Consider the following 26,047-nt stretch of genomic DNA (forward strand, 5'->3'; position numbering starts at 1 on the left):
CATTGCACACACTACTTTGTATGTGCCCTCCAAGAATGGAGTCTCTGTTTCCCCCAGTCCTGTCAAAGTCCTGCAATCAAATCCTGCTAGCCTTCAAAGTTTGATTCTCTAGGAATTCCTCCTCCCGTTGCCAAATCCCCAGGTTGGGAAGCCTGATGTGGGGCTCAGAACCTTCACTCCAGTGGGTGGACTTCTGTGATATAAGTGTTCTCCAGTTTGTGAGTCACCCACCCAGCAGTTACGGGATTTGATTTTATTGTGATTGCACCCCTCTTACCATCTCATTGTGGCTTCTCCTTTGTCTTTGGATGTGGGGTATCTTTTTTGCTGAGTTCCAGTGTCTTCCTGTTGATAATTTTTCAGCAGTTAGTTGTGATTCTGGTGCTCTCATAAGAGGGAGTGAGCACACGTCCTTCTACTACACCATCTTGAACCAATCTCCCAGATATTATTAACAGCTTACATTAGTATGACACATTTGTCCTAATTAATGAACCAATATTGATATATTATTGTTAATTGAAGTCCATGCTTTATTCAGATTTACTTAGGTTTTTTTCTAATGGCCTTTTCCGGTTCCAGGTGTTCCCATCCAGGACAACACATTACATGTAGTTGTCATGTCTCCTTAGGCTCCTCTTGGATGTGACAATTTCTCAGACTTTCCTTGTTTTTGATGACATTGACAGATTTGAGGATTACTGGTTAGGTATTTTATAGAATGCCCCTCAACTGGGATTTTTCTAACGTTTTCATCATGGTTAGACTGGGGTTATGAATTTTGGGGAGGAAGACCCTAGAGGCAAAGTGCTATTCTCATCACATCATATCAATGGTACATGCTATCAAACTGATCACTTTGATTTATGTTAACCTTGACGACCTGGCAAACAGGGTTTACCACTGTAAAGTTGCTCTCTTTTTCTCCCTTGTCATACTATACTCTTTGTTTTGTTTTTTGTTTTTTGTGGTACACGGGCCTCTCCCATTGCGGAGCACAGGCTCCAGACGTGCAGGCTCAGCGGCCACAGCTCACGGGCCTAGCCACTCTGCGGCATGTGGGATCCTCCAAGACCAGGGCATGAACCCGTGTCCCCTGCATCGGCAGGTGGACTCTCAACCACTGCACCATCAGGGAAGCCCATACTATACTCTTTGGAAGAAAGTTACTATGCACAGTCCACACTTAAGAACAAAGTTGGCTATTCTAGGCCTTTTTTCTTTCCACATAAATTTTAGAATCAGTTTGTCAATATCTACAAAATAGCTAGCTGGGATGTTGGTTGGGATTGCTTTGAATCTACAGATCAAGCTGGGAAAACTAACATCTTAACAATACTGAGTCTTCCAATCTATGAGCACAGCATATTTTTCCATTTATTTATATCTTTGTTTTTCTTCTTCTCTGTTTTATGGTATCTGCATATAAGTCTCATACATATTTTGTTAGATTTTTCCTAAGCACTTAATTTGGGGGGAGTGTTATTATAAATGGTACTGTATTTCAAAGTCCAAGTTTTCATTTCTGGTATATAGGAAAGTAAGTGACTTTTGTATATTAACCTTGTATCCTGCAACACTGCTATAATTGCTTATTAGTTTCAGGAATTTTTTTTTTAATTCTTTGGGATTTTCTACCTAGACAGTCATATCATCTGTGAATAAAAATCATTTATTTATTCCTTACTAGGCTGTATACTTTTATTTCCATTTCTTATCTTATTACATTAGTTAGGATTTCTATACAGTGTTGAATAGAAGTGGTAAGACAGGCTGTCCTTAACTTGTTCTCAGTGTTATGGGGACATTGTCCATTTTCTCGCTATTAAGTATGCTGTTAGCTGCAGGTATTTTGTAGATGTTCTTTATCAAATTGAAGATATTTCCCTCTATTCCTAGTTTGCTAAAGTTTTTTATCATGAAGGTGTTATATAAACAACATTTCTACAAAAATAAAGAAAAAAATATACCTCCTTAATAAATCAATTTGTTTTTCCTATTTTCAAGTTTTATTGATTTAAAATAAATAAAATAGGGCTTCCCTGGTGGCGCAGTGGTTGAAAGTCCGCCTGCCGATGCAGGGGACACAGGTTCGTATCCCGGTCTGAGAAGATCCCACATGCCGCGGAGCCGCTGGGCCCATGAGCCACGGCCACTGAGCCTGTGCATCCAAAGCCTGTGCTCCTCAACGGGAGAGGCCACAGTGGTGAGAGGCCTGCGTACCGCAAAAATAAATAAATAAATAAAAAATTAAAAATAAATAAATAAAATATACTCGTATAACAGGGGAGAGATTATACAGTGTGTAATTAGATAAACATGGGTAGACATAGGTATACAATTGCCCCAGGAACACATAATATTATATATTTGGTGATTAGAATGTGACTTTAATTTTGTAATATTACTTTTTCCACTTAAATTTATATCATAGGCCATTTTCAATATTCATTCCTACACAGATTTCAAAATCATAGTTTTAAGTGTCTCCAAATTCAATCTCTTTAATTCACTCATTAATTCATTTCAAAGTATTTATTAACCATTCACTATTCATCAGGTACTATGTTGATGATAGAGATACAAAAAATAAAACCCATTACTACTTTCGGGTACCTCACAGTCATAGAAACAAATTCAGAATATTGTGTGTTCTAAGTTGCCTTGATGGCAATATGAGCAGAAAGTTTTGGCAGCTTGGAGGTTGAATGGGGCATTTAACTCTGTGGAGAGAACAAGAAATATTTCACCAAAGAATTGAAATTTGATGTGACTCTTGAATGATAGATACGAATTTTCCAAATGAAGATACAGTACTGTAGTGTTACAAAAGTTGAAGTTTTGAAAGAGTCTGGAATGTTTCAACAACAATTTAATGACTCAGAAGCTTGAAATTAATTGAGGAGAGCACTAAGTGAAGATACAAAGGTGGATTGGGATAGATCGTGAAATATGGTGAATTTCAAAATAAGAAATTTGCTTTTCCAAATGGAATCAGTAGAGCCCATTAAGCAGTGGGTTGACAGGATCTGCTTTGAATTTAGCAGGATACTTAAGGAGTGGTGTAGAAGGTAAATTCTTCATCATATTGAGATACCATAATTTTCTAAACCCTTTTCCTATTGGGGGAGGGGGGCATTTTAAGTGGTTTCTAATTAACAGATATTTTAAATACTATAAAATGAATATCTCTATGCATTTGGTTTTATATTATTTTGCAATTTTCCTTACAACAAATTTTTGTGAATAATATTAAAATATCTTATTCAACTGTTTTTAAATGAACTGTGATGTATTTCATTAGTTTGTTATGCATTATGTAAATTTACTTCCTTTTTCTATATGTACCTTTTTCAATATAATTCAACATACATCTATTAAATATCTACTAAGTGCTATTTATAATTTTATATGCTGTGGGAAAGAGCATGAATACAAGTAAAGGGGCCTACAATCTAGTTGGGGAGATAAGGAATAGACTCTAAGACATTATGGAGGTCTTTGAATCCTAAGCTGAAAAATATAAACTAGAGAAAACGGGGCAGCACCCAAAATTTTAACTAGGGCAGAGATACAACCATACCCTAGAAAGAATACTTTGGTTGAAATAGATAGGTAGATTAGAAAAGACTTGTGAAAACATCATTAGCAGCCAAAGGGAATGAGATCTTGACGTATGGGGCAGAGAAATGGGAATGATCTATTCAGCATTCTGAAACTGAAAATTTCTTCTCTATAAATGGAAGGAAAATCATCTATAATGTGGGCAAAACCAATGAACACTCTCCTTTGTGGCCATTTAATGTTCAGTAACATCCATATATCTTTTTCTGGAATAAAAAGAGAAGAGGGGGTCCAAGTTGGTTAAGGTAATTTTCCATAATCAAAACAATTTTTAAAACTTCTAATATAGTTGAAAAGTCATTGTTTATGATATCTCAGTGAGAGGCTAACATAACAATCTGGGTAGATATGGCGCTATTTTATGTGATCACTACAACACCCCCATGAGGTAGTTAGTAGAAGTTTTTGAGGAAGCAAAGAAGATAACCTTGATGGGGAAAGAACAGTGAACTGGGGTTTAATGTCAGCTAGAGCAATGCTTCTCAGCTTTCAGATGCATCTGAATCACTTGAGGATTTTGCTAAAAGGCAGATTCTGATGCAGTAGGTCTGGGATGGGGCCTGAGATTCTGCATTTCTACCAGTCTCCCAAGTGATGTCCCTACAGCTAGTCCACAGATCATACTTTAGGTAACAAGGATCTGGAGCAGTGGTTCTCAAATTACAGAGTATTTTGTTGGGCATTAAATGGTTCTGAGACCAATGCCAATGTGTGTGTATGTGCGTGGGCAGGGGGTGGTGCGCAGATACCAGCAAACAATTCTCAAACACTAGCAGGATGTTCAAGAATTCAACTCAGTTCTGATGCTTACCTACCCAGATATAACATCAGATTCCACAAATTGAGGGCTCAGTCCTACAGGACTGCCCCCTCGAACCCACTTCAGACACCAGTCATAAGCCCTCGTTATTACCTGGGCTTCTGACCAACCACCTACAGATTGGAGGTTCCAACGACCCCCTCCTTGGATTTGGACTTCAGATGCCATTCTCAAGGCCAGGTTGTTACCTATGCTTCTAACCAACTGACTATAAATCAGAAATTCCCACAACCCCTTCCCTGGGTTTGATTAATTTGCTAAAGCAGCTCACAGAACACAGGAAACCCATTTACTCACTAGATTACTGGTTTGTTATAAAAGAATATAACTCAGGAACAACCAAACGGAAGAGATGCACAGGGGAAAGCACACTGAGCTTCCATGCCCTCTCAGGCACACTGCTCTCCCCTAATCTCTTCAGTTCACCATCCCGGGAGCTCACTGAACCCCACACTTTTGGATTTTTATGGAGACTTTATGAAATAGGCATGAATGATTGATTAAATCACTGGGCACTGCTACTGATTCAACTTCCAGCCCCTGTTGCCTCCCCAGAGGTCAGGGGATAGGTAACTGAAAGTTACAACCCTCTAATTACAGGGTTTGCTCCATTGGTAACCAGCCCCCATCTTTATTTGCTTTCTAAAGTCAGCATATTAACATAACAAAGGGCACTTTTTATCACTCTCAACAGTTAGGAAATTAGGAGAGTATTGGGAGCTCTGAGCCAGGAACTGTGGAGAAAGACCAAATATATATGAGAAATATATTTTGACCATCTGGATAACCAAATATATATTTCCTATAAATCACAATATTGCAGGCATTTAGCTTATTTCTTTTTTATGTTATAAATAATGCTGTCATTAACATCCTTTAACATAAATCTTTGTCTACAATGCTGAATCTTTCTTTAAAAGGCTAGGTTGCAAGGGTTTCATATTCTTGTCACATTGCTGTCCAGAAAATATTGTACTAAGATCTCATTTCACCTCATTTTTGCTAACACTGAGTAATTGTCTTTTAATTTAGTAAAAACAAGGTAAAATGAGAACACAGTGGACAGAATGTAAGTTAGTACAGTGTTTCCTGGAGAACAATGTGGCAAGTGTATGAAACCCTTGAAACTTCTCAAGGCTTTGAAATATATATACTATTTAAAAGACTATTACTCAGATCGGCAGTTCTCAATTGGAGTCTTATGTCATGGCAATCAGGTGACAGCTGGAACTGGACATGTGCCATGACCCCTCTGCTTACATATTTAGAACGTCAGCTGGGATAACTAGACCTTCTGGGGGCTGGCTGCACATCTCTCTATCCCAAACATGCTTTGCATGTGGCTAGCTCAGGCTTCCTCACAGGATGGTGGTCTCAGGGTAGCTGGACTTCTTACGTGGCTGCTGACTTCCACCAGAGCAAGCTTTCTAAGAGACCCAGACAGAAGCTGCAAGACTACCTATGACTTAGTCTTGGAGCCGTTCAGTATCATTCCAACTGCATGCTGTTGGTCAAAAGCAAGACATGAAGACAACTTTGATTCAAGGGGAAGAGACTGCACGAGGGCACAAATACTGGGAGATGTGAAGGGTTGTGGGGAGGGGACTTTTTTTTAATTGGCATTTCTTTCAGAAAACTTTTTCAAATGTTTGTTGGCTGTTTATAAACCATGACCTTAATTCCCAAGTTGCTATGAATGCTTTTTATTTACTGCAGGAAGAACCTGAAGAAGGAAGGGCCACTATTTACAAGTCAGTGATCATCAACACTTCTAAGGAGATGATGTGCTTCAGTGACTATCCCGTCCCAGATCACTATCCTAACTTCATGCACAACTCCCAGGTCCTGGAGTATTTCAGGATGTATGCCAATGAATTTGACTTTCTAAAGTACATTCGATTTAAGGTAGGGAATTTCATGGGTATCTCTGTGTTTTGAGTTGTTTGTCAAGTAAATGAATAACTGGTCTTATTTACCAGTGCTTAGATTGGTTTGATATGCTCATGTATCTATTCTATCCAAACTCCACTCTGTGTCTTCCCTGTGTCTCAAAATATTCATGGAAAGGTCCCTCTTCTATGTATTTTGACTGAAGATCCAGGAAGCCACCTTCATTTCATTGCCTTCATTCTATATCATTTGATTACAATAAAACAATGAGGGGAACTGACAGGCATGGGAACTTTAAAACCTTCTGTTTTCACAAAAGGGCTGCTTAGCCCTTTTATACTTTCTGAAGTACTTTCCAGTGCATTATTTATGTGATCACAACAACCCAATGAAGTAGGTATTGAAAAGTTATGAGGGAACAAATAAGTTAACTCTGGTGTAGAGGGAGGAACACTGAATTGGGAAACAAAAACTTGAGTTCTAGTCTTTGCTCTACCACTAATCAACTTGTGACTTCAGACAAGTAAGTTCCTCAATGCCGATGTGCCTTCAGTTTATTTGTAAAACAAGATGCCTGTACTAGATCACTTCACGGGTTCTTTCCTGCTGTAAAGTCTTCTGTGATATTCCTATCATTCTAAACCATGACCATAAAAGAATCAATACTCTGAGAGCTGGCAAAAAGCCCAAATCTTCTACCTTCTGATCATTCTACTAAATCATGACTCTTTCTCTTTAACAACAAAATTAAAATGGCAGTATCCAGTGATGACTTCCAAAGTCAGTCATTTACAGCCTAGTGGTGCTTCTCTTCACTTCTTTAAATGCTTATTGAACAGGTTTGTTACCATACTAAGCACTGAAGACACAAAAACAAAAAATTAGTGATTTCACAGTCTAGTTAAGGAGACAGAAAAATGAAATTTAATTGTAAACATAATTATTAAAAATAAAGAGTTACAGAGTGATAAAGGCCACTGAAATCTATTCATTGCAGCTCAGAGGAGGGACACTTAACCCATCAGGGCATGAGGCATCAGGCACCAGGGAAATTTTCTTAGAGGAGATAATACCAAGCTAAATGTTGAAGGGTGAGTATCTCCAAATGAAGAAAGAATAAAAGGATGATCCAGGCAGAAGCACCAGCCTGTGTAAAAGTAAGAACGTGATAGAGAAGAACAATAAATAGTATAGGATGGCTTGGGTATACAAGGGGGTATCTCTATTAGTCAACCAAGACATTAGGGTCATAAACCCAGAAGCACATAGAACACATTCTTTATGTTTCCTTAAGCTGGGTAGAGTAACCCATATTTATTACTATTTTTTTAAAGCTAAACATTGTGCCACTGACTATCCCATCTCACACCTTCTTTCTTTATAGTTACTTGTAAAATGGGCATTTATGGGAGTCAGAGAGGTTCATTTACATAAAATATGAGTCACTGAGATGTTTTTCTACTCTATTAGGAAAGGGAGCCCTCTAGCTCAGTCACAAGTTTAAGGCCAGACAGTGAGAACAGGACTTGCGGTAAGAAGGCATCAGAGGGTCTCAGGATGTCTGGGGGTATGGGGAGGAATAGGCATTTCGTGCATGGAGTGTCTCAGAAGCACAAGAGAAGCCCAAACTTTATTCAAGTATCACATTGCCCTAGGGCATGGTCCACGAGAACTAGTAATTTGCACTTTTCTAGAAGCAGTGGAGAGTGCAACATTAGTCTGCCAACTCTGTTTTATTTAGCTTGCCTCATGGAAGTTTTCTCACTCTGACCACAGCCCCAAACAAAAAAGTTCTGATTTGTGGAGTACGAAAGTCAAATACCCCTGCATGAGGCCTGTTATGTGGTAGCAGCCCTTTGTTTACCCTCTGCAAGAAGAGTCCTGTCAGGGAAGATGTCCACTATTTAGGCTGTGGTTATAGTGCCCTGTGGCTACCCCTTTTCTTTTCAGACCACCGTGTGCAGTGTGAAGAAGCAGCCTGATTTCTCCACTTCAGGCCAATGGGAGGTGGTCACGGTATCTGAAGGGAAAAAGGAGGTGAATGTCTTCGATGGAGTTATGGTTTGCACTGGCCATCCCACCAATGCTCACTTACCCTTGGAAAGCTTTCCTGGTAAGTAGCCTACAAGGAAGGAAGACACTTGGACTATGCCTGTGACCTGATCCCTAAAGAATGGGAGGATTGTTGTCTGAGTGATTCCTACCTTGGGATGAAATAAGGCTTATCCTAATTCTGCATATTCTCCTGAAAGATGTTGGGGTAACTTGTATTAATGCTATTTAGGAGGTAGAGATACCAGTAATTTGGGGAACTAGAGGAAAATTAGAAGGCTCTATATTTAGTTTCACAATGATTTTAGTTTTCCTAGGGATAATAAGAGTTGATCTGCATTAGATTGAATGAAGGCTTTTTTAGCAATTGAAGTAACAAACAGAAATATCGAGTTTCTAAGGAAGAAAATAAAGAAAGCTTAAAGAAAGAGTTTAACTACAGTCTTTGGCCTGGATTTTCATTTTGAGGGGAAAAAACTACTCTATGCATACTCTAGAATATGTAAAAACATATATACTCTCATTGGAATGGAAGTAGGTATTTAGAGAAGATGAAAAGAGGGGGTGGGGGATGGGCAAAATAGGTGAAGGGGATTAAGAGATACAGACTACCAGTTATAAAATAAATCAGTCACAGGGTTGTAATATACAGCACAAGGAATATAATCAAAAGACTAACATTGTAATAACTTTGTATGTTGCATAATCTATAAAAATATCAAGTTCCTATGCTGTACATCTGAAACTGCTATAATATTATAAGTCAACTACACTTCAATTTAAAAAAATAGAGGATGAAAAGGCAAAAGAGAATGGAGGTTTTCTGAAGCAGTTTGGATTTGTGAGTCCACAGGTCCAAAATACTACCAGATCCTGAATTAAGCAGACTACTTATGAAAAGGAAATCACAAGGTTCCACTTTGAGGTGATGGGAAAAGAAAACTGGCAAAAATATTCAGAAAGGCAACAGTGCACCTGAGTAAAAGGAGAACATACAGAGAATATATGCATAAACTCTACACACTGCAAAAAAAAAAAATGAATGATTTAACAAATGATATCAGATAAACCATCACCCAGTAATTATTTTCCCTTCTCTTGCAGGAATTGAGAAGTTCAAAGTACAATACTTTCATAGTCGAGATTATAATAATTCAGAGAGTTTCACCAGAAAGAGAGTCATTATAATTGGCATTGGGAATTCTGGAAGCGATCTGGCTGGAAATTGACCACACAGCCAAACAGGTTTTAATTAGTGAATTATTTACTTTGCTTCACCAAGGAAGCTGCAGGTGGACCCAGCAGAGTGTATGGATACCTGCACACAGCCCATCAGTGCCAATGGCAAATGCAGGGCTTGGTTTCACTGCCTCAGTTGGCAACATTTTGATTGATGATGTGATGGAGACAAGGTTACAAGTTAGATTCCCATTATTCACTTGGCCTCACACTAAGGAATTTGGTCATGACCACAAACTGTGCTCATAATCTCACTCAGCTGTCTCTTCAGAGTCTGCCTCTGGCTTTTAAGAAGACCAGGTGATTGCTGGGAGAGCTTGTTAGAATGCAGCATTCAGAGTGTGTATCACCTGTTGGCCAGTAGAAGTGATAATGCTCTTATCTGAGGGAAAGTGTACTCAGTCATTGAAAGCTTTTCACTCCTAGGATGGTGGGGGAATTGTCTTCTTTACTCCCCAAATGGAAAAAAGAAGCAATCTAATCCTCTTAAAGACAACAATCCCACTACAGGGCATATACCGTGAGAAAACCATAGTTCAAAAAGAGTCATGTACCACAATGTTCATTGCAGCACTATTTACAATAGCCCGGACATGGAAGCAACCTAGGTGTCTATCGACAGATGAATGGATAAAGAAGATGTGGCACATATATACAATGGAATATTACTCACCATAAAGAGAAATGAAATTGAGTCATTTGTAGTGAGGTGGATGGACCTAGGGTCTGTCATACAGAGTGAAGTAAGTCAGAAAGAGAAAAACAAATACTATATGCTAACTCATATATATGGAATGTAAGAAAAAAAAATGGTACTAATGAACCTAGTTGCAGGGCAGGAATAAAGATGTAGACATAGAGGATGTTGATGAAACAGGGTGGGAGGGGGAAGCTGGGGCGAAGTGAGAGTAGCATCGACATATATACACTACCGAATGTAAAATAGTTAGCTAGTGGGAAGCAGCAGCATAGCACAGGGAGATCAGTTCAGTGCTTTGTGACCACCTAGAGGGGTGGGATAGGGAGGATGGGAGGGAGACTCAAGAGGGAGGAGATATGGGGACATACGTATGCATATGGCTGATTCACTTTGGCGTGCAACAGAAACTAACACGGTATTGTGAAGCAATTATACTCCAATAAAGATCTATTAAAAAAAGAAAAAGGAGAAGTCGTACCTGCTGCTGCTGTGTGTCTTCACCACCAGCAATGTCTCCCATCACGGAATGGACACGTCCTCCTGCAGAAATGTACAATCCAGTGAGGTACAGTGGTACACTTGGTTGAATGCAACCTTGAACAAACTGACTAGTTTAGTAAAAGAAATCTACCCAGGAGCTAGAAAGGGTACATAGATAAATTCTGTGATTCTTTTATGGCACTTAAAACATTCAGCTATCAAATAAGAAGACTGGCAGTACCATGTCTAGGAGAAAGAAGACTGATGATTCTGTAACCCTGCAGTCTAATGAGTTCCCTGTAGGAGATCACTGACATAACAATCACTCCTCTAAATGGCGCACTGCCTCCCTCTGGCTACATGATACCCTATTAAATTTTATTTACAGTTTCTTGAGGAAAAAAGAAGCAATATTTAATCTTCTTTAGTTTATATTTTTATGGATATATGTTTCCAAAATTGTATGAAGTTCCTAGAAATTTTTCGATGTCTTTGGTGTCCATGATATGTCTTGTTATAATGTAATTAGTCATAATTCCAGTTATTATCTTAAAATGTTATGTGACTGAAACAATCAAATTTCCTAGTCAATTGCATTAAAGTGAACTCTCATAAGGTCTTTAATCCTAAAAAAAAAAAAAAAAAGACAACATGGATATCAGTATGAAAAGCAACCGCCACATTGTAGCACATACAAGCAGCTCTCTCCAGCCTTTGCATACAATTAGGTAACACAGAATAACATTCATTCTAAAGCAGTTTCGAATAACATTCACTCTAAAGCAGTTTCTATATCCTTGCGTTTTTTGGTTTGTATTATTTTTTGTATGATAGATTTTGAACTGGGAAGGAAGTATCTTCATTATAAATTCCTAGAAAAAGACATTATTAAAAAAAGACATTATTGATATATTTTGTTATTCATATATTTATTGAATCACAACTTTATTGGCAATACATAAATGCCTGGTTGTTCTTCAGTAACTTTAATTAAGCTGTGCTTCTCCACAAATTGTTTTTAAATTATTTTTAAAAATAGAAGCTTAATGCCACAACTTTGTTAAATGAACTTTACCCACAAACTCCATTCAGTATCACTTCCTCTCAGTCTATCCCCATTGATCACCACAAAATTGATTTCATATATTACTCCACAAATTAATTCAACAAGCATTTATTAGGAAATAAGTATATAAACAATAAAGGGTATGGGTGCTATGATAAAAGAATGTACAAGGTGTGTGGTGGGGACCGAAGGCATGAGCTTTCTTTAATACCATTGGCTTGTTAAATGGTCAGCTGTAGAGGAGCTGGGCCTTACAAGCACTGAGGAATTGTAAATTGCCAAAGAACAAGGCAGCAAGAGCGGGTGTAGGTAAGGTGGTGGTGTCTGAAAAAGCTTTGTGATGTATGTATTTTTGTCACTATTTTATACACAGAGAACTTTTTAATTAAAGCTCTGAGCATTTACATTACTCATAACTTATATGTTAAAAGTTATATAGAGTGCACAAAAAGCCATTGATTCCTAAGACCACGCAGGCTCTTTCAACGGTGACACGTAAAAGTGCTTAATTATGGTAGAGTTGAAGGTCACCATCGGTAAGAATATATGTATGAAGTACATGATTAGCCCTCTATAGACAGGTCACATTTTAACACGAAGTGTTAAGACAAAACACCATAAAACAATGTACTTATATAGCTTACAACCCGGGAAACTATCTCCAGAGAGTTTTATAATATAAAGTGATGCTTTTGCCAGGTAGTTGAATACCAAACTTTTTATCAGCTCTGAATGTGGACTTCAGCCAGCAGATAACAGAAAGACGGACCAGCTCCCTTTGTGCTATTTGCAATCTTCAGTTTTTCCCTTAAATATTCGATGAAACATTACTTAAGCACAGGCTTTGGAGTCAGTCAGACTTAGGTAGGAAATTCAGCTCTACCACTTAGTGCTATATGACCTCAGGCAAGTTATTCATCCTCTCCATTCTTCTCATCCATATAAAGGACATAACAATACCTACCTCAAGAGGTTGTTGTATTGATTAAGTAAAAATATAGATAAAGGACCTAGTACAGCGATTTACAGGTTACAATTCTCAATAAAAGGAAGTGATGCTGATGATAGGTTGGTGACTAAAGGATGTATATGCTCTACCTCCCACCTTGGAGAAAACACATTTGGAAAGATAAAAAATAAGAATATATAATGTTAAATGTCAATATAAATAATTTTTTGTAATAATGTAAACAATGTCAAAGGCAAAATAAAGACTGAAGGTTTTGGATTAGTGATGTCCAGTTGCTTTCAGCTTTACTGTTCCATGATTTTAAATGAGTTGGACAGGTGACAAGTGCTAGAGAAGTTCAGAAGATGGAGAGAAAATTATCAGCCAGAACAGTCAGTGGTATCTTCATGGAGGAGGGAGACTTGATCTGGATCTGAAAAATTAATAGGCTTTGGAGAATTAAGCTTTTCAGGGAGGCATAATGACATTAAACAGAAATGCACTGGTAGTTCAGAGCAAGACATAGTCTTGATCAGTGACTACACCAATTTAATTGTAAGCTTAGTGTTTGACAAGAAAATGGCAGGAAATTTTAAAATATATATATTGCCAGGGAATAAAAAGCCAGACTAATGAGTCTGAACTTCATCTTGAAGAAACTGGGTTCCCATTCCTTCAGAGAAATGAGTCACAGAATGGCAAAAACAAACATTCTTTCCCCATGCCTCAGGTTTTCCTCAGCACCAGAAGAGGGGCTTGGATCTTCAATCATGTCGGAGACTATGGATATCCTTTTGATGTGTTGTTGACTTCTTGATTTCAATATTTTATGAAGATTTGTGGTCAATCATTAGCAAATATATTTTTGGAAAAAAAGATGAACCAAAGGTTTAATCATGAACTGTTTGGCCTGAAGCCTAAACACAGGTATGTTCCCAGGCTGGGAGGTGGGCAGTAACAGTCAACGCAAAGAATAAGGACTGTTCACATAGGCTAATAGTACAGTTACCTCTATGTTTACATTAAGCATGTCCACAGAATCTGAGATTAGATTTCTACCTTTCCCCCACAGAAGTCCAATATCTACTGGTCTATAATTTTCAGGCTATAATTCTCCTTGGCATTAACCATTTTATCGTTCCCTGAGGTACCAGCTCCTTTTACATGATGCCCAATAGCAACAACAAAATGGTTCATTCATTCATCCAACAAACAACTGAGCATCTGTCATGAGCCAAGCATTATACTGGCGTGAGAATACTGAGACTAAAGACCTAATAGTAATACTAATAGTAATAATAACACACTGCCTTTTTGAGGACTTAATATAAGACAATCACGGTGCTAAATGAGTTACACGCATTATCTCATTTAATCCTCACAACAGCCCTATATGTTGGTACTATTTTGATCTCCATTTTGCAAATATAAAAATTGACACTTAGAGAACCTAATTTGCCCAAGATCACACAAGTAATAAATGACAGACTGGAGAAATTGTTATTTCCTTTAATACTCTAACAAGAAGACAGACAGGGCTTCCCTGGTGGCACAGTGGTTGCCAGTAGGCCTGCCGATGCAGGGGACACGGGTTCGTGTCCCGGTCTGGGAAGAACCCACATGCCGCGGAGGGGCTAGGCCTATGAGCCATGGCCACCGGTCCTGCACGTCCGGAGCCTGTGCACCGCAATGGGAGAGGCCAAAACAGTGAGAGGCCCGCGTACCGCAAAAAAAATAATAAATAAAATTAAAAGAAAATTTTAAAAAAAGAAGACAGAGAATAGAATATGATAAAGAAATGCATGGATTCCTATGAGAATTTCAAGGATAGGAGTCTTCACAGAGCCTACAAGGTAGACTGTGATAGCATTTCCAGAGGCTGATTTTAAATGCTGTTTTCTCTTTCAACTTTTATTTTATTTTATTCTTATTAAATTATGTATTTATTTTTGGCTGTGTTGGGTCTTCGTTGCTGCGCATGAGCTTTCTCTAGCTGCAGCGAGAGGGGGCTACGTTTCGTTTCGGTGAGCGGGCTTCTCGTTGCAGTGGCTTCTTGCGGAGCACAGGTGTAGGCACGCAGGCTTTGGTAGTTGCAGCACGTGGGCTCAGTAGTTGTGGCTGGAGGGCTCCAGAGCACAGGCTCAGTAGCTGTGGCACACGGGCTTTGTTGCTCTGCGGCATGTGGGATCTTCCCGGGCTCGAACCCACATGCCCGTGTCCCTGCACCACCGTGGATGCCCAATGTTTAGATTTACTTCCTATAAAATAGTGAGTGCAATAAGCACCCATATACCCTTCACTTAGATTCACCTATTATTCAGTTTACTATATTTGCTTTCTCTCTCTCCCTCTCTCTGGAGATAGATAGATCCATACATATATAGCATCCATATATATATACATGTATTCATACATTTTGTTTTCTGAACCAGTCGAGAGTAAGTTGCAGCCAATAAGACACTTTACCCTACATTCTTTAGCATATATTGCCTAAGAAAAAGGGCATTGTTTACATAAACATAATATAATTATCACACTTAGTAAATTTAACATTGATAAAAATACCATTATCTAATATACTGCATATTCAAATTTCCCAAATTGTTTCAATAATATTTGTAGCTTTTCTTTATTTTCGGCCATGCCGTGTGGCTTAAAGTGTGGAGTCCTAACCACTGGACTGCCACGGAATTCCCTGTGGCTTTTTAAATTTTAAATCCAGGATTCTGTCAGGTATTACACCATTGCATTTAGTTGTCATACCTCTTTAATCTCTCAATATGAAATAATTCTCTATTTTTTTGACATTGGATTTTCGTTTATTTGAGAATTGAAGCCATTTATTTTGCAAAAGTCTCTAAATTTGGACTTTCATAGCTGTTCTTCCTCTATTATATTTAGGTTAAACAGTTTTGGTGTGAATTCTCATATGTTAGGTTGTGCCTTCTTGGTGGATCACATCAGGAGCTGTATGATAGCAGCTTATTGCATATTAATGATGTAAAATTCGATCACTTGGATTAGGTGGTATCTACTAGGTTTCTTTACTGTAAAGATATATTTTCCTTTGAAATTAATCAGTGGGGTGATATTTTGAGACTGTGTCTGCCAACAAGCTTTCAGGCATTTATTTCACCCAATTATGCAAACTGTAGCATCCATAACTTTGGTGATCACAAAATATATTGAGGTTATATGGAATAATACAGCAAACCAGTAATACTGTTTAAACATATCTTGTTCCTAAGAAGAGGCCAGCTCTGTCTGAACATGATGGGCTGAGGATTCTCAGAGCTGTTAACACAGGATCCAAGGATTCACACTGCTTTTAGAAAGGTCCAAGATTCTGCACCTTATCCTATGCTATTTGTAGGAAATACTATTTACCATGCCCAGAGGAGCTCAAGAGAGTTCATAAAAAAACATTTTGAAATAAATCCTAAAATCTTAGGCTGTGTGACCTTGGGCAAGCCACTTAACTTCTTCAGGCCTCAGTTTCCTCATCTATAAAACCTGGATAATGACAACTGTCCTGTTTCCTTCGTTGGGTTTGCGTGAGACTCAAATACGTTAATGTACGTAAAGTCAATTTATAACTGTAAGTCACTATACACATGCAATTTATTATACCTTTTGGAAATTGATGGTCCAAGCCTGGCTCTTGGGCCTTTGAAGCGGAAAAGAGACTCAACAGAATGCTGATAGTCCAGTTCTGTAGATTTCTTGATATATGGGTAGAAGCTACTAGACTGTGGCCTTATATCACTGAGAGCATTATCAGTCCTTGAGAAACTATGCACGTACTCATCAAATAAAACAATCCTTCCCTCACTTCTCCAACAGCTTCTCTTTCAATGCCATCCAGGGTCCAGCTTGTACTCTGAGATCCTTACCTTTATCAAGCTGGTATACATTAGACCTTTCCCAAATTTCATGAATAAAGGGAGACTATTGGCATATTGATTAACCACCTCAATCAAAGTAGAATTTTACTTACATGGTAATGATCTCTCTCTCTCATGATCTCTCTCGTTTTTCCTTCTTTAGCATCTTTCACAGAGCTCTGAGTCAGCAACCAACCATAAATGATGATCTGCCAAATTGTATAATTTCTGGCTTGGTGAAGGTGAAAACAAATGTGAAGGAATTCACAGAGACAGTGGCCATATTTGAGGATGGCTTCAGGGAGGATGACATCGCTGCTGTTATCTTTGCTACAGGCTATAGCTTTGCCTTTCCGTTTGTTTGTTTTTTGTTTTGGCTGCATTGGGTTTCTGTTGCTGCGAAAGGGCTTTCTCTAGTTGCGATGAGTGGGGGCTACTCTTTGTGGCTGTACGCGGGCTTCTCATTGCGGTGGCTCCTCTTGCTGTGGAGCATGGGCTCTAGGTGCGTGGGTTTCAGTACCTGTGGCTCTTGGGCTCTAGAGCGCAGGCTCAGTAGTTGTGGTACACGGGGTTAGTGTCTCTGTGGCATGTGGGATCTTCCCAGACCAGGGATTGAACCTGTGTCCCCTGCACTGGCAGGCCGATTCTCAACTGCTGCGCCACCAGGGAAGTCCTGCCTTTACTTTTGTTGAAGATTCTGTCAGAGTAGTCAAAAACAAGATATCCCTGTATAAAAAGGTCTTCCCTCCTAACCTGAAAAGCCAACTCTTGCAATCATAGGCTTGATCCAGCCCTTGGGTGCCATGATGCCCGTTTCAGAGCTCCACGGACACTGGTCACTCAAGTATTTAAAGGTAAGTGACCATGCAAGATGACCACCTAATTTCTTAGTGGTTTGTTTAATTATGTTTATGTTCTTGCTTATAAATAGCTGAGACAGCATGTATAATTGTAACAGTGCCTGGCACAAAATTAGTGCTCAAAAATTAATTTTTGAGGGAATATAAAGTAGTAATTTATAACCACGGACATACAGCAGAATCTACTAGGATGTTTTCCCAAAAGGGGTGTGCTTTGCCTTATGCTGTTTATTTAATAAGTCTTGGGTGGGGCAGACATAAGAGCCCCACACTTGAGAAAATGATCCCCAGGTGATTCCAATGTGCACTCTAGTTTAAAATCCACGCATCTAGTTTTGAGACGACTAATATATATTTGTGAAGCAAAAGAATTTAATCTTCTTTCATTATAGTTAGAGAAAGTCAAATATAGAAGTGCTGTGATTTGATTTAAGCCAAAAATTAAGACCTGGTTAAAGACTAGTCCAGAATGTAGACAATTCAGCCATTCGAATTCTCACTTTCCTCTCTTTATATTCCCTCTTTCAGAAAGTTTTGGTTAGGAGAATGTGAGAAAAAATTTGGGGGTTTGAGATAGTAGGCTCAATATGAATCAAAAGAATGATGTGGCTTCCAAAATACTTAACTGTATCTGGCATTATTAAAAAAACATAATGTCCTGGAATTTACAACTGTCCTTCCTTGAACTGGTCAGACCACACCCAAAGATATTTTAAAAGCGAAACTGGCATACATTAAAAGGAGAGAGACAAGAATGGTAAAGGGATTTGAAAATGTGCCATTTGAAGTACAACTAAAGAAGCTGGAGAGGTGTGGCTGGAGGATAAGATTTAGGGAAGATAGGGAAGTTCCCTTCAGGTATCTGAAGAGATGCCCCGAAGCAGAAGGTTTTATTTCCTTAGTATCTCTTCAAAGGGTTGAACTAGAAACAAGGAGTGAAACTTTGAGGGTTTGCACAATATCAGCTTAACATTAAAAATAAACTTTTGCCAGGCCAATAGGAAGTAGATTCAAGCCTCAGAATAGGGAGAAATCAGATGACTTTTAAGGTCCCTTCTAATAAAGAAGTTCTCTGATTCTATGATTGTTATAATAAAATTTGCTACCATTACTAATGTTTAATTAAAACCATTCAAAGTGCTTGTTGAAATTACAGCATCTTCTTCCCTAGTAAAGATCCTCATGGTAGCAGAGAAAAAATAAGCAATGGTGTTAGAGCTGATAGGTAAAAAACTTTACCAAATTTCCTCAAAATTCTTTCATTTCTTAATTCCTTTTAATTCTATCCAGTAGATCATGTACTCCTTGAGCACTGGACCAGCAATCCAATGCAAGTAAACCATTAAGTTGGCTTAATTCCAGTCATATAAATTGGATCTTTTAATTGGGTCAATTAAATAAGAGGAAAAAGTTGCATTAAAATAGGCCACAGCATCTTAGTACACTTAGAACAACTGAGACTCTTTTCCAGGACCAAATGAACCATTGAGAGGATTAAGAAAAATGAGTATTTGGAAGATTCTGCTTCATGGCCACAGGATTAGGGAATCTTAGGGGAAATACACAAAAAGCCCAGTTTCCTCTGCTAGCAAAGCTTATTGCTAATTCCTCCAGCTTTCTTCTAACACTTGGAAGGAAGGAATCATCAGAGAATCCGTATAACTTTATCAAACTTCCAGTAGGAACCCTGAGTTTTTTGTTCTACCCATAGCCCTACTGACTGCCTACCAAATCCTTGCCTTTCTCATCTCTGAATTCTACCTTCACTGTGCCAATTTTAAGACCTTACTTAGAATCAGCTAGTTTCTCCCATTCTTTTACACCTGCCCAACTCAGCCTGTCCTCTTCCCTGGCCTGTCCTTTCCCTACCAAGCCCCATTTCCCTTCTTCCTATGTTCTCTAGAATTACTATTATCTTGTCAAGAAAATATTCCACCCTTTTATAGAACACTGAACCCACCTGCTTGCCTTGACAGAAATCTAGTTTTCTTTTGTCGCATTTGTAGCCCTCTCAAGAGCCCTTGCAAGTGTTCCACTTTCATTTAGTAACTTTCTTCCCTTGCAAACCTTGCAAACCGTATGAAATGATACCAATTCTCTGGATCACAAGGAAGCATTATGTCATAGCATGGCATTCACGTTCCTCCACAAATTGGATACAGGCTGCTTTTCAGGCCCACCTTTTGCAGGTCTTTACCATCCATCCTACAATCTTCTAGATGCACTGAATGACTCACCCACTATGCAGCAAACACAGCAGGTACTCTTATACCCTGTGCCTTTGCTTCTGGTGTTCTCTCTGCCTGGTATGCCTTCTCTTTACTCGTTATTTGTGTGGGAAAAGCCTGTTTATTTCCTCCCTCTCTTTGTAGTATATTGAAAGCTCTTTAAATAAAAGAATCATGTTTATTTGCCTTTGTCTTCCAAGACTAGACCAGTGCCTAGCACATGGGAGGTAGCTAATACATCTCTATTCAGTGACTACAAGTTTAGTTTTGAAGGTTTTCTAAACTCTACAGTAGAAAGTTCTTATCTGAGGATCTCATCTTATAGACTACCTTCTCAATTTCCAGTCATGGTAAAGGCTGGACTGGACTGAAAGAGCAGAATGGCAGCCACACCTCCTTTCTCTTGTAACATTATCTTTACATTAAACGTGCAGAGACTAGTCAGGATTACATAAATAAAATCTGTCTTAGGCCTGAGAGCCGACTGAAAGACTTAGTTACACAGAGTTATAATTCAGGCTCACTCCGTTTGAACCTTGTCTTGCAACCCTTAGGAAATCTCTGAACTTCAGTTCCACACTGTTCTTCAACAACATTCTTCAGTTAACATTTACTGACCTCTTAGTATAAGCCAGACCCTCTGCTAGGTGCTGGAGATACAAATATGACCAAACAGAAAATTCCTATCTTTACGGAACTCAGAGTCAAGCAAGGAAGACAGACAAGTAAACAGACATTTAATGTGTTCATTCATCCAGCAGGTATTTACTATATCCTAAACAAGGGTCCAATAACAATGTGGAGGAGCTGGCTATGGGAGCAGGAAGGAATAAGTACCCAATTCTCCCTACAAGTGCAAATACACTGTAAAGGAAAGTTAGAGTTTACTAAAAGGACAAGGACATTTTGACCATAACAGAGAAGAGAAGAATTTGTGATATTTATGCAAAGTTAGAGAAAAATGACTGAATAAACCAAGTCCTAAAAACTACAAGGAGTTCAGAATTCTGGAAAACAAAGTATTACAGGAATTAAAGAAAATGAAGCTGGAGATATTTATAGAGGCAAAGCCAAGAAAAATCCTTAGGTGCCATGCAAGAAGTTTACATTCAGTGTAGGCAATAGAGAACATTTGAAGGTTTTCAAGTGGGAGAGGGGGAGTCAGATCAGATCTGTAATTCAGAAGATGTGTTACAGGGGAGTGAAATGGGAAATAGGTCAGTTTCGAGCCTGTGAAAAAAGTCCAAGTAAGACATGATGAGGGCTTTAAACTAAGGTAAATGAATATGGGGAGACAAATTTGAATGAAATTTCACTGGTGAATTTGAAAGGATTTGGATGGAATGTAGGTTGGAGATGAAAGCGAGAAAAGAATCTGCTCAGGTGCTATGGCCATTGATTTAAACTGGTAATATAAGAGAAGGAGCTGGGCTTCCCTGGTGGCGCAGTGGTTGAGAGTCCGCCTGCCGATGCAGGGGACGCGGGTTCGTGCCCCGGTCCAGGAAGATCCCACATGCCGCGGAGCGGCTGGGCCCATGAGCCAGGGCCGCAGAGCCTGCGTCCGAAGCCTGTGCTCCGCAACGGGAGAGGCCACAGCAGTGAGAGCTCCCCGTACCGCAAAAAAAAAAAAAAAGAGAAGGAGCAAGATAGGAAGGAGGATACTCCTAGTTTCAGGGCAGGAATAAAGATGTAGACATAGAGAATGGACTTGAGTACACCCGGTGGGAGGGGGAAGCTGGGGCGAAGTGAGAGTAACATTGACATATATACACTACCGAATGTTAAACAGATAGCTAGTGGGAAGCAGCAGCATACCACAGGGAGACCAGCTCCGCGCTTTGTGACCACCTAGAGGGATGGGATAGGGAGGATGGGAGGGAGGCTCAAGACGGAGGGGATATGGGGACATACTTATGCATATGGCTGATTACTTTTGTGTACAACAGAAACTAACACAGTATTGTGAAGCAATTATACTCCAATAAAGATCTATTAAAAATAAATAAATGAAAGTATCTTCTAAAAAAAAAAAAGACATGTTCTCTGAACGAGGAAACAGTTCAACAAACAGTACCAATGAATTAATAAAGAATTGCACCACTGGATAACGTACACATTTTTATACATTCCTATCTATCTACCTATCTAATTTATAGTGATTTTTTGTTTGTTTGGTTGGGGTTTTTTTGATGAATTGGCTGCCTCTCACAGGCAGGAAATGGACCTCTTCCTCCATAATGTTTTTAGTTAAGAGAAGTAAAAGTTATGGTTGTACTATGAGAAATAATTTGCAAATCAACTCTCAAAATGCGTTTCATGAGCCTCTTAAGACCTGTGATTAACCTCGAATGAAGCATTTCAGTGATTTCTCATTGACTTATGAACATACATAGTAATTCCCAAGGCTAAAATGAAAAGAACACATGGCAAAGCACAGAAGGCTATTTCTTGAGTGTTGAATTTCTGAGTCTCATGTTTTAAGAGGGACACACCAGGATAGTTACTAGAGTGTGCCCAGAGAAGTGTAACCACGTGGCAGAGAATGTGAAACCTGTTATATGGGGGACTAGTACTATTAAGGCTTTAAGGCTGATAATGAGAAGACTTAAAGAAGTTATGACAGTTGTTCTCAAATGGTGCAAACGCTGTCATTTGTTAATACTAGACTCCTTGGCCCCAGAAGGCAGAGCTAAGTCCACTGGTGCCAGTTGCATGGAGCCAGGTTCTGGGGTCAATGAAAAGAATAATGTTCCAGCAAGTAGAGCAGCCAAACAATTAAATCATCTCCTCAGGTGATGAGATCCCCATCACCAGAGATATTTAAGGAGGAATGAGATAACCACTTGAGAGTACTTGTAGAGAGGACTGTATTAGGTAAGATATATTCCCATTCTAAAATTACACGTTCCAGAATTTTGTGGAGTAACACTTTAGAGTTGGGTGTGGCTAAAGTTTTCTACATGGCATAGTGCCTGTAAATCCGGGCATAAAGCTATCATTTAAATTGAGAGTTCTCTATGTCAACTTAAATACTATTCTACCTTTGTCTAGCCATGTCCTTGGTGTTAAATTCCTGCTACTGGAACTGTTCATTGGTGCTTAAATTTATCTGTTAAGATTGGGTATTATGAGTTGCCCTTGACCTTACCCCTCACTCTCAGTAAATAAAAAATTTAGAAGGTAAGGCTTATCTTCCATGGAACTGTAGGCATACAACAGGACTGAGAGTTTACTTTTACTTCCTTCTCCCTGTGGTATAAAGCCTCTTTGTTAATAAGAGTACAAGTACAGGTGTGTTTCCCATATTCCTCCCGCCCTTTTACTTTGTACCTCATTTTCCATATACTTTTAAGGCCATTTATCATTTCCTCATGTCCAGATTTCATTTCCCAATTGAAAGACTATGTTAGGAAGGAGGCAGGTATTGGTTGGAAAGCAGATTAGGAGAAATATCTTCCAAAGACAAAGTAGAAAAGAGTAAGCTACTGAGGTTAATGATTATATTCTGGTGGTGGTAGGGTAAGGTGATCAAGTGAAGGTGTAACCTCCTTGGTACAGACAACTAGCCTGTATTCCTTTGAATTTTCCATAGCATGGTAATTGTTAATAGGGTTAGTGTTCATACTGAGGTAATTTTAATTTTACACTTAAAATTTTGATTTTTCTCTTTAGGGATAAAGACATTGCCCTCACAAAATGAAATGATAAAAGAAATAGCTAAGGCTCGAGAGGATATGGCCAAAAGGTAAGAGTTCTCCTAGGAAGATAGGTGGTTATTTTTTCCCACTTCTTTCTTAATAAGAGCAATGTTGTACTGTATTTATTGTCCTCGTGTCTGTTTAAGGATTTAGAGTATATTTTGAAGGAAAAGGAAATAATAGTTTGTGACAATAGAATAGAGAAATACCACCAAGTGGTTTGAATATGGATGGGAAAGGAGAGAAAAGCTTAAGAAAATTCTATGTTTAGGGCCTAAAAGAAAAGTCAAGTAGGAAAAAGCACACGGAGAGAAAACCAGGCATATTATTTTGGCAAGGATTACTTGAAGGGCTGTTAGAGCTGCCAGAGAAAGGAAAGGCAGTGATGAATTAATGAGAGGTAGATATGGTTAAATTACAAATCTGTAGGTAGATTTACAAATCTGCAGAGGCCACTTTGCTGGCTGTCATGTGACAGCATACTCAGGTCACAGTGGCTTTTGGTATGAGTAATCTATAGAATCTGGGAAGGTGGTACCATCAGCCAGTATTTTAGTGCTTGGGTGGACACATTCAGCAATCTGAATTTCAGAACTTGTGCTTATTCACTTGGTGATCTTTATTTGAACAAAGTTGATGTTGATGAAGTTCCTAAATTTTTGTGGAAAAGTCAGAGGCACAATCATCCCACGCCCAAAGACGTGGTTTTCTTCAATTGATTATACCAGCATAACTCTCCCTTCTGCAAGGAGGAGAAAGCACTTTTTTATTTAACCCTGATACCCTTTCTAGGTGCTCTCCTATTTTCCTCCTTCCTTTCACTGCCAAACTTCTACAATATATAATCTACATTATATATATTGACTTGTAATCCTTTCCTCTTTGTTCTCAGCTTATCTATTTCTTCCACATCCTTCAAGGACTTATCAGAGCTCTATTTTAACTACCCTCTTCTACATTTTTATTTAGCAGTCAAAACCACATGATTTACCAAAAGTCTTACATTTTTCTCTGTTTCATATGCATCTATCTTATCTAGTCCAGTGGATTATAAGGCCCTTAAGGATAGAGACAGTGTCTTTCTTCTCTATTTTCTGCAGCTCCTAGCCCAATATTGAGCCAAAAGCAGATACTCAGAAAGCATTGATTGATTGACTGAATTCTTAATAGGCCAGGGTTTCCCTCTTCTCTGCTTCAGGTATGTGGACAGCGAACCACATAACATTCAGGGAAACTAATTCGAAGATGTCAGTTACGTAATAAATTAGGATTGATGATAACCAAATATAGGGGGTATTCTGCTTATAACAGTTCTTCTTATGTCAGACATTGTAGTTATGAAAAACAAAGCAAATAAAATGAAAACCAAGGACTCCAGTTGACGTCCAAGTGCTGCTGTTGATTCTGTTTTCTCACTCATAGAACTTTTGCTCTGTTCTTGTCTTTCCAAGAAGTAAACTAAGTGTTAGTTGTTGGGCACATTGAATTTCATGAAGAAAGCTACTGGATGTACCGGCCAAGTGTGTTCATAAATAAGCTACGGTGTAATACAGTTTGGGATTGCTGCCTATTGCTTAACCAAAGAATAAATTTGAACATCTGAAAGAACAACATTAGAAATTTTTATCTTTCCCAAGGTACAATAAATACAAGAACCAGAAATGTGAGAATGACAACTTCCTCTTAATCATATAACTATTTGTACAATTCCCTGCTATTTTGCCTAATTACACCTGTGGAAATGCTTTTTGAGTATTAGAAGGTCTTTTTCTTCCATAATCCTTGTGATGCTGGGGATTTATCCTCTATTAAAATGGACCTAGTATCTTTTAATCTGCAGACTATTCTGGTTCAAAAGTAAATTGAAAGCCGCTTCTTTTTCATTTCCTTCTTTTAACATATAAATTTGGCTCTTTAGGCATGGAAGTTTTTTGAATTAACAGTCTTTTGATAATATAATTCCTAGTTATCACTAATAAGTACCCCAGTTTCCTCTTTAAATAAAAGGCATGTAATTCTAAGTTCACTGATGCTCTCATTTTACTTATAATATGAAAGGTTACCAAAAAAAAAATCATTGGTTAAATTCTAAACCAAGGTAATAGTAGGATGTGAATAGGAAAGTGAACTCTAAACAATTCAAGATACAAAGCCCTAGTTACGGATGAATGTGTATTAATATTCATCAATTTACAACATCTTGCTTCTGTAATTATATTGAGAGGTTATATCATTTTCCCAATTATATTATAGAAGAAAAAAAAATGCTTTCTTGTAGTGCCAGAAAGTAAGGAAGTGCTCAAAAAGCAAACTGATGAGGGTATGTCACAGGGACACAGGAACCAACTGAAAGTGGTTCCAAAGGCCAAAGCTGGAACAATTTGAACAAAAATATAAATAACCTAGTATTGGACTATAATATAAAGTATAAAAAATACCCTTGAGTCCATACTGATATAAATAAGTGATAGAATAATAAGAGGGGTAGAATAGAGAAAACTCCCATACGGAAGAATTTCAAACAACTTACATAAATATTCTGCCCTTCAGGAGTTGG

At 38.5% G+C, this 26,047-nt stretch overlaps 1 pseudogene across 1 annotated transcript; it reads left to right on the plus strand.

Annotated features, from left to right (window-relative positions):
- Positions 1 to 6,104: 6,104 nt before the first annotated feature.
- Positions 6,105 to 23,541, plus strand: LOC307183019 (flavin-containing monooxygenase 5-like; annotated as a pseudogene). The gene is made up of 7 exons: positions 6,105 to 6,349; positions 8,285 to 8,447; positions 9,491 to 9,631; positions 13,551 to 13,747; positions 16,880 to 17,063; positions 17,392 to 17,558; positions 23,465 to 23,541. The product of its transcript is annotated as a flavin-containing monooxygenase 5-like (transcript).
- Positions 23,542 to 26,047: the final 2,506 nt, after the last annotated feature.

Source organism: Stenella coeruleoalba, assembly GCF_951394435.1.
Source record: "Stenella coeruleoalba genome assembly, chromosome: 1".
NCBI lineage: Eukaryota > Metazoa > Chordata > Mammalia > Artiodactyla > Delphinidae > Stenella > Stenella coeruleoalba.